Raw genomic sequence first — 14,157 nt, 5'->3', positions numbered from 1 at the left:
ACAGTACAAAGTGAATACCCTATATACAGCTAATCCTACCCTACCCTAGAAGTTATTGAACAGTCATAGCCCATCTTCCCAGTAGTAAAAATAAATGCTCATGAGCAAAAGAAACACCAGTTCAGCATTCTATACACATTCACCTCAGAACAGAGTATATCCATCCGTAAAGCTGCACAGCAGCTATAGGGGTGAGGACAGTCAACATACACTGGAAGAGGCTTGATAATGATCAGACATATTCAGTTACCAGCAGGGAAGTGTCTGTCATAAAGCAATGGCTCCATCTAAAATTTCTCAACCCTGATTATCCAGGAAGGCCCACAATTACATGGAAATGAGGCAAGACAAGTTTGTAGTTAGAGGCAATGTCCCTTGTTCGACCAACTGGTGCAGTTAGAGAGAACACAAGCTTTTGGGCATACGAGTCCTCTTCTATTTCTTGTCTGAAATAGAAGCAACAGACTTCTAAGCTAAAAACGAGTTGAGAACAGTTGCTTAGAGTGTAATTAAGACAAGTATTTATAAGACCATTTCTGAAATAAAAGGTAGTTAGCACCAGTGAAACAGAGAGGATGTTTGCAAAGAGAGGGGGGGAAAGAAAGGGAAAGGACAAGAGAAATAGTAATGTGGTTCTCCCTGAGCAGAAAAAAATAAGCAGGTAGTTTATAGCCCATGAAATGCAGAATTAGATTAATGGAGGAAGTTATAGCATGCCATAAATCAAGAGTATCTATTGAGCCCATGCTTCTTGGTATTCAGTCATGTCAGGAATTTTAGTTTCTATCCTCATCTTCAAAGAGTGTGTTGTAGTTTAACTGACGGTCACAATCCACACTGTGTTTTCATTTAGAATGTTAATTCTCACTCCTTCAGAGAGCTGGACTGTAGCTACCTCTAGATTAGGAGGTGTGGTGCCTGGGTCCATCACTGCTGCAGCACCATCCTGAAGCCCTGGGAATATGTACTAGCCAGAAGAATTGATACATTCAATACAAGCACTTATTCTATAGTATATAATGATTTTGCACTTTGCTGTTCCACAGCTGCTGGCCTCCTCTGTCACAGATCACTGAGGATATTGCATCTCCCTCAGCAGTACTACAGCTCTGCTCCACAGGTGCTAGCTTTGCCTACAAATTTTCTGATAGAGGAACGTGAAATTAAATTAAAACAACTGTTTCCAAAGTGTTCTTTGGCAGAAGTTTTCTGTTTCTCTTTAAGACTGTCCTTTTTATTCTGCCAGCTATTTTCCCTGTTCTAATAAAAGATACTTCCTACAAACCTTGCTATACAAAGCTAACACATACATATTTGCTAAAGCAATTTGGATAAAAGTACACCATTCTACCTTCAGTTTCAGGGTGATTGATATAATATTTCGCTAACAAATTTCTGAAGGCTAAAAATGGTTTGGTGAAAAAAAAATAAAACTAGCAAAAACCATATCCCAAGAGAAAGTATTACCTAAGCTATACTTAATGTACAAAGATATTACATGCTATAGCATCCTTTGAATTCAGGTGCATCTATATTAAGAAGTTATTACGTTAGTACATGGATTTCTACATGCAGGCTGATGCAAGTTTTCATGAAAAACTTCTTTAATCAGAAATTATCTTCTTAAAAGCTCTGCTTCCAATTACATGCTGATATTTGCAGAGAATGGGCAAATTTTAAAAGCATAAAAAAAATCCTAGCAGCAGTGAGTAATAAAAGTAGAACCCCTAAAATCCAAGAGCAAATTTAGAGCTGGCATAAATTAAATAAATATGTAATATATCTTAATAATCCCCTCTGGAATCAATCTGAACTCCATTGATATATGCCATGGTTCATAGTTCAGCTAAAAACCAATATGTTCTGCTTATATTCGCATTTTAACTTTGTGATAAGCCAAGAAGAGATTTTTCTGGTACCCATAAAAATCATGACAGTGCATCATTATCTGAGTTATTCATGCATCAACATAGGAAAAATATGGCATGAAGCAAACAAATACCGAGAAAAACCCTTCCTTAATTTCAGCAGAAAGCACAGGAGTTATCAATGTAAATTAGACAGAGCTCTTCACAGCACAGGCACACTACACTTGCTTACAGTAACCTGCACTATATGCAAAAGAAAGTACTCAACTCTTAGGAATTATTTCTTTATGAGTAAGTTATGGCTCTTTTTTTCCCCCCAAAGCTTTTGAAAATTAGCAACTGTCATTAACTCAAGCCACTGATTTGTCTTCCTCTGCTGAAATCTAACACCCACTGAAGTAATATTGTTTTTAGAATAAACTCCATTCATTCAATGAGTGTGCTAAAAATGACACAAAAATCAGTACCTTTACAAAAGTTAAAAAAAATAAAATAAAAAAGGAAACCAGCAGTATTTCTGTGGTTTTCTAATTACCTGTGCTTTTGTAATATTGTCACAAATCCTTCACTCATTCCTAGGAGTGATCAGTAACAGATTTTACAGTGGGAAGAGCACAAAACACAATATTTAAGAAGGATATGCAAGAGATTAAGTTTTGACGGGTTTTAGTGTATCTCTCCTCTGTGAAAGTGCAGGACTAAGGAGCAGCAGGGAATGCAGAGTTAGAAAGTTTGTCTATTTACTCTACCCTTCCAAAGCAGTTACTGCACATGAATTAGAATTAGATATGTATATATTTAATTGAGCTTTCATGTTGCTTAAATACAAATGTCTTAGCAAGAGTTACAGGGAAGCTCAGAAATCATGTAGGATTTATTATTATCATTATTATTATTTCACTCATTAAGGATGGTTTATTAGAGTGGACTGGATAAGTCAGATCCACATGATAATTACACAGTAAAAAAACCACAAGAGACCACATTACATAATGTAGCAATAATCCAGACAGGACTGACGGGTAGACGGAATCTGGATTGCAACATAAGTACCAGCTTTTAAATGCTATAGCAGCTTAGAAAGACATTATCCCCATATAATGTTATTAATGTGCGAATCCTTTGACTATGGTAGGTAATTGTCCCCCATAATTAAACCCCAGCATCAGTAGGCAAGATATAATGTGTGTTTATCATTTGTATTCTTTCTAGCTTTTATTTATTTATTTTGAAGCACAGACGGTCATCATGTCACCTGAGGATTATCTCATGGTGGTTGAACACATTAACTAACAAGTGTACATTATTTCACACTCAAACAATAAGGCATCTATAGCACTTGCTTGAGAGAAGTGGAAAAACATTCACATTGATTGGAAAGCAGTGACATATCCCATGCAATTCTCAAGATGAAAGGTTTTTCCCAAAGGTGTCTAAACTGACAACAAAAGTTTATCTTTCACCACTGATTAAATAAATATTTCTGTGCTTGGATTCAATAGCTTAAAAAAAATGCCAAAACCATTGCACTTATCACCTGTGTCAGGAATATAGATTCTTCATTTTATAGCTCTGGAGGAATCTGAACACAATGTCAAAAGACCATCATATATTTCATCAGAGATTCTGTCTGGCATCATTTATAAAGCCATAGGATGGAAAAGTCCCTCATGAAATAACTAAGATGCACCCTATGCTTCAGCACCTCAGAGATCCTCCCACCCCAAAACCAGTAACAAATCAAATAACTTGGAAAAAATTTATTTGAATTCTCATATGCCAAAGAAATCATATGCCTGAGCAGCCATTGCAGCTGTCTTCAAAAAAGTGTATTTGCTGGGTTCTCATGCATCTCAGCTGCTTGAGAATTTGAAGAACTTTGGTAATATATTTATAATCAAAATATTTACAGTTTTTATTTTTGTAAGTCCTAAAAAACAACACACACACACACTTTAAACCAGTTCTCAGATTGGCCTAGACTTATCCTCGCAAACTTTTATTAGATGTTTATTAAATAGCCAAGCTGAGAGATTTGTCAGCCAGAGCTTGTGCCTTGTCATAGCACCAACAGATTCCAATAAACAGAGAGAGGGAAGATATATAGATATATTCCTTTCACTGTATTTGAATATCAGCTCTGCAGCTCTCAGTAATCTGTAATTCATTGAGCTAAATGCTGCAGAAAACATACCACAGAGTCTGTCTCTGCACTAAGCATTGTACAACTTAAGGCCTCAATTCTACAAATACTTAATTTTTTTGCTCATAAGAACAATTCCAATTCAACATCACTGCAGTGAAGCACATGTGACTAAGTGCAAAAAAACCTGAACATGATTAAGGCCAAAGTATATTAGAAAATTATACTCTTAAATTAAGAACTGTAATATAATTTAGGCAAAATAAAAGTCTCAAAAAAAAAAAAAGAAAAAAAATACAGAAGTGCTTTTCCTTCACTTCCTTTTCTTTTCTTTTTTTTTTTTTTCTTGCTACTTGTTTACTTTGCAGTAATAAGAAAACTGAAATGCACAAAGTTTCCATGAAGTTTTGGTTCAGATACCAGGTGCAGCCTCTGTTCTGGACCATTTAACATACGCAGATCTTCTACCACAGCTGATGCAAACAGAATGGGGAGACGATCAGGTCTGTTGTGTTCCTAAACTTGAAGGTTATTTATTGCTGCTGAGGCTGCGTGGTCATTCCTGTTCTCCCAATTTATTTTCATTCAGCTAAGATCTGTGCTGAGTTACATGCAGACTCACCAGCAAGGGATTTTTATAATTTCATACAATTCAGGTCTTCTGCATATTTTTAAGTAGTTCTAGCACGCACTGGCTGAAAACTAAACCCCAACATCTTGGAAGTCTTCCCTAGTATACCAAGCAAAAGTTGGTATCTTTGTGTAGGTTAGCAACTGAGATCTACAAACCAAAAATAGCCCAGCAAGAAGGTAAGACTTCTGAGCCAACTGCAATATAGCGCTAATGTTGCCAGAAGCCGAATGAAACAATAATTAGATTTGAAGAGAATTTCAATCAAGTCTGTACATAATTTACCACAGGTCAAGATATTTCAACATTCCCCTTGAAAGGACCAGGAAGTAGCTGGTGGGAAGATGAATGTGCAGCCCTTACCTTTTAACAATGATCAGGGTCACATGGCTAATTAAAATACCTTTGTTTACATCGGGTAAGAGTCCTGCTGTTAGACCATCTGCACCTGCAGTCTGTTCCATCAAAACCCCTTCCACAAATTGCATGCTCCTAATAGGTATTGCTGTGCCAATGACAATTACCTAATTAGACATTAGAATGTCAATGCCGATTTTAAAATCCATGTTAATTATTTTACTGTTTGACAGAATATTTCCCAATGAGGGAAGGAGTCTGGATAGCATAATTATGTCACGAGGAACACTTCTGTATATGATTAAAAGGTTTGGCTAGCTCTGATTGGAAGGGCTCCAGTTATTTATGTATTTAACAAAGTTGCAATCAGCACATACGGTTTTCAGCCGAAAAAACCTATTCTGAACCCTGCTTATTCACTTGCCTGCTATGGCACAGCATTAAATGAAGCTTGTGATTAGGTTCCTCTTCCATAAAGTTTGCCTTTTAGTAAGGTGAGCTTGGAAACAGAGGGGAGACATGTCTAGAAGGCAGATGATGTGAAGGGTCCCTTATCTGGTTACAGTTTGAAGGCATAACCTGGCTTCTGTTGTTTTGCATCTTCAGCCATACAAGAGTAAATATCTCTGCACCTAATGCTGAGCAATTCTGGGAGAAATTGCTGCATTTACTGCCCACAAGTTGGTCCTTATACTTGGCATCACTACACGGGTTTGGAAAGAGCAGTAGCATTTTCCTAGGCCACAAGGCTTTGGCATTTGAAACAAAACAGCTTAAACCATAACCATGATAATAAAAAAGATGCATTTAGAATTTCAAAGTGTTCAATTCAGCTTTCATTGGCTGCAAGCGAAAAAAATCTTAAAATAAAGCACAATCAAAGAACGTAACAGCTCATCACACAGGACACAAATTCAGTAAATCAAAGAAAACACTGCAAAAGAAAAGCATACCCCACAAGAGGGGAAATGCTTACAAGGCTTTCTAAACAAACTTAGTCATTTTTCTGTCTATTTGTCTCACACAGAAAGAACACTGCAAAGAATCCTGGCTAAAGCTGTGACACAAGTAATAACACTACATAGCTTATAAGTTCAAAGATATCTGGTTTTTAGTTGAGAAACTACAACCAGGAAAAGAATCTGTATTTTTCTTTAAAAAATGCTGTGGTGATAGTAGCAAAGACAAATGATTTATTGTTAATGTTATAATTTTTGCAGAAGAGATGATATTAAAATAATCACTCAGCTAAACCCAAGTATCTGTACAGCTACATGCAGTGTTCACAGAGCTCTTGCCTCACTGTGGGGATTTAGTGGCATATCCAACATTTAATAATCTCATTTAAATTAATTTCAATAGCTTACTACTGACCAGCATAAATATCAAGTTACACTGTATAATACATATGCATATAAAAAAAACATAGTTATATCTATATTCAAAACCATAGTCATACCTCTGGTTTAAAAAAAAAAATCTAATCTGAACCTCCTGTGAGCACAGTGCTAGAAGTCACAGGTCAACTGTCAGTAATGGAAAATTTGACCAACCAGTTGCCAAATGTTTCAAATCCGTCTTTAAATCTTCCCCCAAATCCCTTCTCAAGACTTATTTCTGCTACAGACACTGTAGAAAATTAGCTGGTTGATGAGCAGGTTAAAGGATAAATCAGGATGTCTGATCTTTGCTTGAGTAGTGTATAAGACAAAAACACACACATGCAAGAACTGCACTGAATGCTTCTCTCCCTCCTTTATTGTGCTTTCAGCAGCAGCTTTCTCAGCATACATATCTTAGATTTCTGAGAGTCTGTCTGCAAGCACTTTATAATGCCTAATGAAATAGGGCTCATTTTGCAAATCATTCTGATACACTAAACAAATACCAAATAATACCTCTGACAGAGAGTATTGTGGCCTGAAGGTCTTTTTCTATATTTATATTTAAATGTGTTTGGTTTATGTTCTGAATGCTCCCGGGTGCATTTACAGCTTCTTTAATGACTTAAATTTGAGGATTACATGTCTCAGTGCTACTCACCATTGCAGTAATTGGAATTCTGTAGCTGTCCCATGCAACACACACTGAACTGCTTAGCTGTGAGTTTTGGGAAAGTTTCAGCTCCAGCAGAGCAGTAGCCAAAAAGACACATCCTTTAATGCCTGAAGAAGACAGAACAGAAACACACACTAGAGGTTTGTATTAGGTTTACATCTTACGTTTTACTAGGCACTGTATCTTCAGAACATATAAATTAGCATTAGTGTATCATAAAGACTTAGATAGCAAGTCATCAAAAGTAAAGACATTAGAGAAGTTAAGGGATAAAATCCTGACCCCATGTCAATTGGTGGCAAAACTCCAATTGACTTTCTGAGCACTAAGATTTCACTCACAAGTTTCCCCTTAAAGCCACTTTGGTTTCACTCTGCATCTTACATATTTCCCAGTGCTCACTGACCAAGTACAATCAAGCCTTTCTAAAAATCACAGCTAACCAGAAGGACAAAAACAAGTTTGGGATGCAATGCTCAGCTGGGGTAAGAGAGTTAACTCTCAAAGAAATTAATCTTAGTATTCCAGGTGGAGATGAGGCCCAAAATATGCAGACTTCACATGGAAATTTAATTTCAAACAGCTATTTCAGGGCCATATTTTGCAGGTGGGGCATATGTTATGGATTTAACTATCAGCTGAGTATCTTAAGGCTTGTTGTAAATACCCAGACACTATTTTAAGACTACATATGATATGCAATGACTTAAATATATGGTTAGGCATTTAGCAAATTAATTTGAAAACACTGTTAGTTTTAAATTATTTATGTTAAAGCTTTGGTGTCATAAGCTTTTTGTAAGATGCAAAAGACATATTCCTTACCATAAAGAGGTTTAAGATTTCTTTTTTTTTTTTTCAAATTCCATTACTCTTAAGGGAAGTATCAGACTTATTTGAAAAATCCCATTCTTAGAATAATATGCATCTATCGGGGTATATCAGAAATGTAGTGAAAGTATGCATTTATCAATTTAGAGCATGATTTCAGAAGCTTTCTCCATCAGAGTAATTTTCTTTCTACTGACACAAGGCATAAAACTTCCAGTGACTTTGAAGAGCTCGGAGTTAGGTCAACATTAAGTGCTTTTGAAAATTGCAAGCTTAAGTTAACTTTAAACTCTAAATTTATGTTTACTCAGTCACAATTTTCATTGTTCTCACTGGAATCATTACAGGAATATGTAAGTCTGTTAATAAATACCTCATTCCTTTAAGAATAGCATACCCCAGACTAGCTTTAAATAACTCATCCCTCTAAGAACGACATATCCCATCCATCTCTATATATTTCCCTAGACTCAACAGTTTCGACAACTGCTTGGAAAGAATTTATTTCCTTCAAAATCTGTAGTCCCATTGTGTGTTGTATTAGCCGGAAATGGGACACGGACCTGGATCTGCTGCAGGAAAGCATCTCCTGATGGATATGATTTTACTGAATGGAATATAAAGCCGTGAAAGATTCTTGGTCTTGGGGTTCTTTTCTGACAGGTAATATTCCACCAAAGCATGATCTTCTCTCCAATGGCCATAAATGATCTCCAAGTGAATGCTGCTGCGTTTTTTTGTGTCCAAGATTAATCCAAGTTTTTCAGAAAAGTAATTGTCATTTATCAAGGTAGCATCTACACCCTCAGGTCAGAGCTGGGGCCCCAGTCTGATAGGTGTGTCCATACACATAATGAAAACACATTTCCTGTTTCAAGAAGTTCATCATTTGTGCACAGTCAAATGTAATGAAAAATAGGTACTACAGCATTTTTCATGGATTTGAGGCACTTTTAACATACTAAGGATTCCACTTTGCAGCAGATCCCATCTCCACCTGGAAACTCCAGCAGTTTTCCTTGTCCAGGCTTTACTGGCTACACTTCATTTCTCCCAAGCACTAAGTCTCCCCATAAAGATAGGAAAAATTTATGAAGGGGAAAAAGGAGCAGGCCATTACTCTCCAAACAAGTTACTGCCATTCACCACAGCAATTCACGTCATAAACCTTTGCTTCAGTTTCCTGAAGCAGTGCAATATCCTACAAACAAGTGCTTCTTTGAGATCTCTTTCATTGTCACATCAGAGGTTAGTGAGGCATTGAGGTGCAGAAGCACAGAGCTCGTTTCGGCTGCCAAGAGCTTTTGAGAGGATATACTTTACCACCCAAAAATATGTTGTCCTCTTATCTAGTCCTGTTGTGCCCCTTCTCTGCAGTCCCCATATGAGTAATCAGGGATGCAGCCCTCACCAGTCTGGACCTTCAGGCCAAAATGCCACTGCCGAGTCTTCAGCCTCCTCCCCCAAAATAGGCTTTACTGACCTGACATTAACAATTTTAGACACATCACAGCTACAAGCCCTGTTGGTCATCCTGTTCTCTCCCCAGATGCTGAGAAACAGCACTGTCACTGGGCTGCAGAAGCAATGCTATAGAGTGGAGGATCACTGAGATCTCCCTGAAGGAAAAAGGATCCCTTTCCCTTTGCTTTCAGGGGTAGGTGCCAGCTGCACTGCCTCTCTCTTCGAGGCTGGCATTTTGAATAGTGCGTGTCTTCACTAACCCAGTTGCACTTGGCAAACTGCAGTTCTTCAGCAAAGAAAACAATGTTTTATTATCCTCCACCTACAGCTAATGACATCAGAGGGTCAGGCAAACAAAATCTGCTCCTTGCCCTTGCATTCCTCTTTCTCCAGTCTCAGTAAATGACAGCACAGAGGCTGTATTCCCTCCTACACTCCCTTTAAGTGATGCTCAGCCTACATGGCTTCATACCTGCATGCAAAGGTTTTCGAAAGGCCTGCCACAGATCTACAGTTCTGCCACAGGCATCCCTGGAAAGGTATTTATTCCTCTTCCATAGAAAATGGCAGTACTCTGTAACTTCTTTTACCTCACTCCTTGTCCTCTACCTAGTCTTTATATGCAAAATTTTTGGTCATACATCAACTAGTAAATGAAAGCATGATGTGATCAGAGCCTCTCTTATCATTTATATCACTCTAAGTATCCATAGGTGGATAAAACAGATGGGAAAGAACTGTGAGAAGACTGTGATTAGCATAATTGCTAGTGATCATATCAGACAATCTGCGTAACCACAGTCAAGCATTTTTGTAAGTATTGCTAGGGAGATTAATAAGAAAGTCAGTGTTAGGAGAGCCACTAAAGCAAAAGCTATATTTTTATGGGGGTTACTTTAGGGCTCCATGCAGGACTGAAATGTAACAAAATTCTCAAGGCTATTTGTTTGAAAGATCTTTGTATAAGAAAAGAAGCAAGTCCAAACACCTTCATTGTTCCCTCACATTTTACAGTGGCCTGTGACTACTTTACAGGTGATGTTTCCAGCATTTTCCTGGATAAGTATCCAGTCTAGACCCAAAGACATGCAGCAAGGAAAATCAGAGAAAATGGGAAAGAGAAGGAAGAATTCTGTATATGACACTGCAATATTTAGGGGCTTTCCTTTGAGGAAAAAGAAAAGAAAAGGAAAAAAAAAAACCCAAAAACAAAACACTGAAGAAAATAGGAGTAAATTGCATCAGTTTTAAGGTCTAAGAAAGGATTTTTTGCAACTAAGCCAGCATGGTGAAGCAGCCTGTGAAGGGCTGCTGGGGAGGAGGAAGCTGTTGGGATAGACCATGGGGTGGCCCTTGCCAAGTGGAGCAGGCTGAGCTTTCCTCTCTCTTACCATATGTAGAGGTGTACAACGGGCACCAGCAGCAGACTGGGAGAAATACACATGTTAAGGTCCAAAGATGTGCTTAAAACCCTAAGAGATACAAATAGAAAATCCCCATAATCAGGTGTGCTCTAAGTCCCTGGAATTCCACTGGCTTGCTCTTTGAACTAGGACATGTCAGAAGCACACTTGTTCATTTCATGCTGTGTGCAATGTATCAGGAGAAGCTTTTGTTTCTCACCCTGTGTGACAAGTGCCAAGAGCAACAGGGTCTCAGTATGAGCTGGGCTACTGGCTGTTAGAGCATTATGAGTTCTTATGATGCTGGCTTTAGAGTAGAGCTCAGTGAGAATTCCAGTACACAAAACTGAGTCTTTTTGTGAGAAGCTATCATACTTGCACTTATATACAACCCTTGAAATTCAGCTGGAACAAAGCCCCAACCTTGCACATCTGTCTTTTCACTTGGTCCCCAAAATCCCTTCTTGATTTTGATAAGATATAAATTGTGGCTTTTGTACTATCCAGCTGTACCCAAAACTTTTCCAGCTTATGCTCCCAAGGAAAATTTGGCAGAAGAATTTCACACTAAAAAAATAAAGTATATAAATGACTCTTAGGTACGAGTTTTTTATAGCAGAGTCTTGCAGAGCAGAAGCAGATACTACAGGAAATGCAGCTGGACTGGGTCAAGTTCCCCTTCAAATGTTTTGCTCCTTGAAGTTCACTTCTCAGGCCCTAACAAGAACAGAAACCCTATGGACAGGACACAGGCATGGCTGCTCCCTAAGTCTGCACACAGCATCCCCAAGTCACTGCCCATGCTTGGGGGAGTAGGATTTTTTACTTCCATGGACCAACTGGTTCCATTCTGTACTCACATGGCTGTGGTGGTCAAGCACCTGAAGTCAAGCAGCATTCATTTTGCATGCAAATGCTGAGGGCTCTAGCTTCAGGTTTTGCCAGTAATCCACAATAGGGGAATTATCACAGTAGTTCCCACAGCATCTGTATTATCCTCTTTACTTCCTCTACACCTTGTCATTTCTTAATCTCAGGCAAAAATACAAATCACTGCCCTTTTTATGCAGGTTGCTTAATATCCACTTCAACCTATGGCAAATTCTCTATTTCTGTTTTGATTCAACATCCACCAAGAACTTTCTAAGGGTCTTTTCTTCATCCCTTGCTAGACTGTATCAGCTTTTTCTTTACATTTCCCCACTAGCTCCCTGTTCTTCAGATTACCAAGCATGTCATGTCTCATCGCTTCTGTTTGCTTTTTTAACCTTTTCATACTAGAACTGCCCTCTTGCAACCACTGCACTTTAGTTGCCATACAGTGACTTACCTCAGCATCTTCCTGCAAACACATACCCTCATAACCTCCCCTTGCTGCCCATAATCTTGTCTTCTTCAAAATTATTAGCCTTCAGGTAATATCCACAAAAAATATTTTAAAAACTGATACAAGCCCAACTGTAATTACCAGTGAAGCTTGTATGTATATTCACTGCACACATCTAAAGTACTTGAGGGAAGACATTTTATTTCACCACCTTTTCTTTCCCAGGACCTAGCTCTCTGCCACCAAGTAACTAAGCTGAAGAATTAAGTTAGAAAATTAAATATTTACAGTTCTGCAGCTAGAAATGACCCCACTTGTCAGTGGAGTCACTTGTTAGGTGATCTTAATTATAAGTTCACATACTAGGTTTTTTTCTCTTCAGAAGAATGTTTCCCTATGGAGTGCACAGCGCTGATGCACAAAGAGAAAGACATGGCAGCTTAGAAAGTGTCATTTGTACACATGCCCTGACTTCTCAGCTCAGCAAAGTTATAAGCAAATGAAAGTGTGCCTTTTCTAATGGAAATACCAGGCAGCTAGCTACTCCAAGGTCTATATGCCCTCTAATTAATAGAAGTGCACCCCACAAGACCTTCTTTAAGCTTTCCTTCCATTATTCTTCAGGCACCCCTGAGGGACAACACACAGACCTCCAAAGTCCCACAGAGGTGGGAAATCTGGTCCTGACTTTTCCTGCAGTGCTCTCCCACACCAGCCTGGCCCCTGGCCCCTCTGCCACCACGCCAGCTCTGGTCCAACAACCACCTGCGCCTGAGGGGTGGGAATCACAGAGCAGAAGAGAGGCAGCTCCGATGAGATTCCCAAACTCAAAAAAGCCCTGCTAAGCGGCACACTCCCACTCTCCCTATGTGCATCTTAGCACTGCAACCTCTTCACATCTCACGAGCTAGCGTGGAACAGATGCGTCCCCCCGTCAGGAGGCAGCGACACCCCTCCCTCCTCACATGACTCATATGATGTCAGAGTTGTCCTTGTCACCGACCCCAATTCAGGCTCACACGTCAAGGACACGCTTGCTTGGTGGATCCTCAGCATGATGGATAATCCATCCCCTCTCATTTGGGTTTCCTACATCCCACCTAGCCACAGAAAAGAGAGGACTTGTTCTGGTTGAGGAAACTTGGCTCCTCTGGCAGTTCCAGTGGCACAGCCGTGCTGAGAAATGTAGCTGGCAGAGGCTACAAGGTTTTGACTCTTTGAAAGCTAGGTCAGCATCTCCCTGAACAACACCAATGCCACCCTCAATCAATGTCCAATACAGAGAGGCAAACGATTTTTATAGAACAGTCATGTACTTTCATGTGATCTAATATTAGCTGTGCTGTATGTAATTATTTTATGTAGTACTCTGCGTTCTGCTTGCACTCCCATCGATATGTCTAGTAGATATTTGTAGTTCCTAGTAATTTAATAGCTAGTTTGTGCCCTAAAGCATAAAAACATTTCTACCCTATCTAAAGTAACCGTGGGTGGTGTTATCCATATAAAATCTTTGAGTCCTAATGAGCTTTTGTTCTCAAGTTATAACCCAAAAATATATCACCCGGCTGTTCCGTTCCCTGCTGAAGATCCTCACTATGATGTGAAAGGAAAAGAAATTAAAACCTTAGATAAATGTGTTTGATCTGCCACAAAGAGGGAAAAGACATCCCCTCTGTATTGTATCTTGTCGGGATTTTTTCACAGACCCATTTTCTGCTCATTGCTAAGTGTTTAAAGGCTGAAGATGAGCTGCATTTTTGCAAACCCTGATCTGGAGACAGCTGTGGTCTGAGCTGTGTAAGAAGGAGCAGCAAACTGGTCCTGCTGCCCTGGGCTGAGGTGGCAGTAGCTGCTAGAGCCTGGACATGATGCTAGAAAGCAGCACAGTCTTTGGGGTTCTGAAGGGGTAAAAGGAAGCAAGTTCCCGTGTCCTTGAAGCAATGTTGTTAGGAGACATCCCACCCCTCTGCCTGGGGAAGAGGAGGCTCTGAGATGTGCAGGGAGACACTGGAGAGAGCAGGTCTCCCTGGCTTTCCACTCTGTGGCAAGAAAAGCCCGTCCCTTGCCCGCAG

The sequence above is a fragment of the Molothrus ater genome, chromosome 7, assembly GCF_012460135.2.
Source record: "Molothrus ater isolate BHLD 08-10-18 breed brown headed cowbird chromosome 7, BPBGC_Mater_1.1, whole genome shotgun sequence".
Lineage (NCBI taxonomy): Eukaryota > Metazoa > Chordata > Aves > Passeriformes > Icteridae > Molothrus > Molothrus ater.
The sequence above is the reverse complement of the archived record's forward strand: the minus strand, read 5'-3'. Positions refer to the sequence as shown.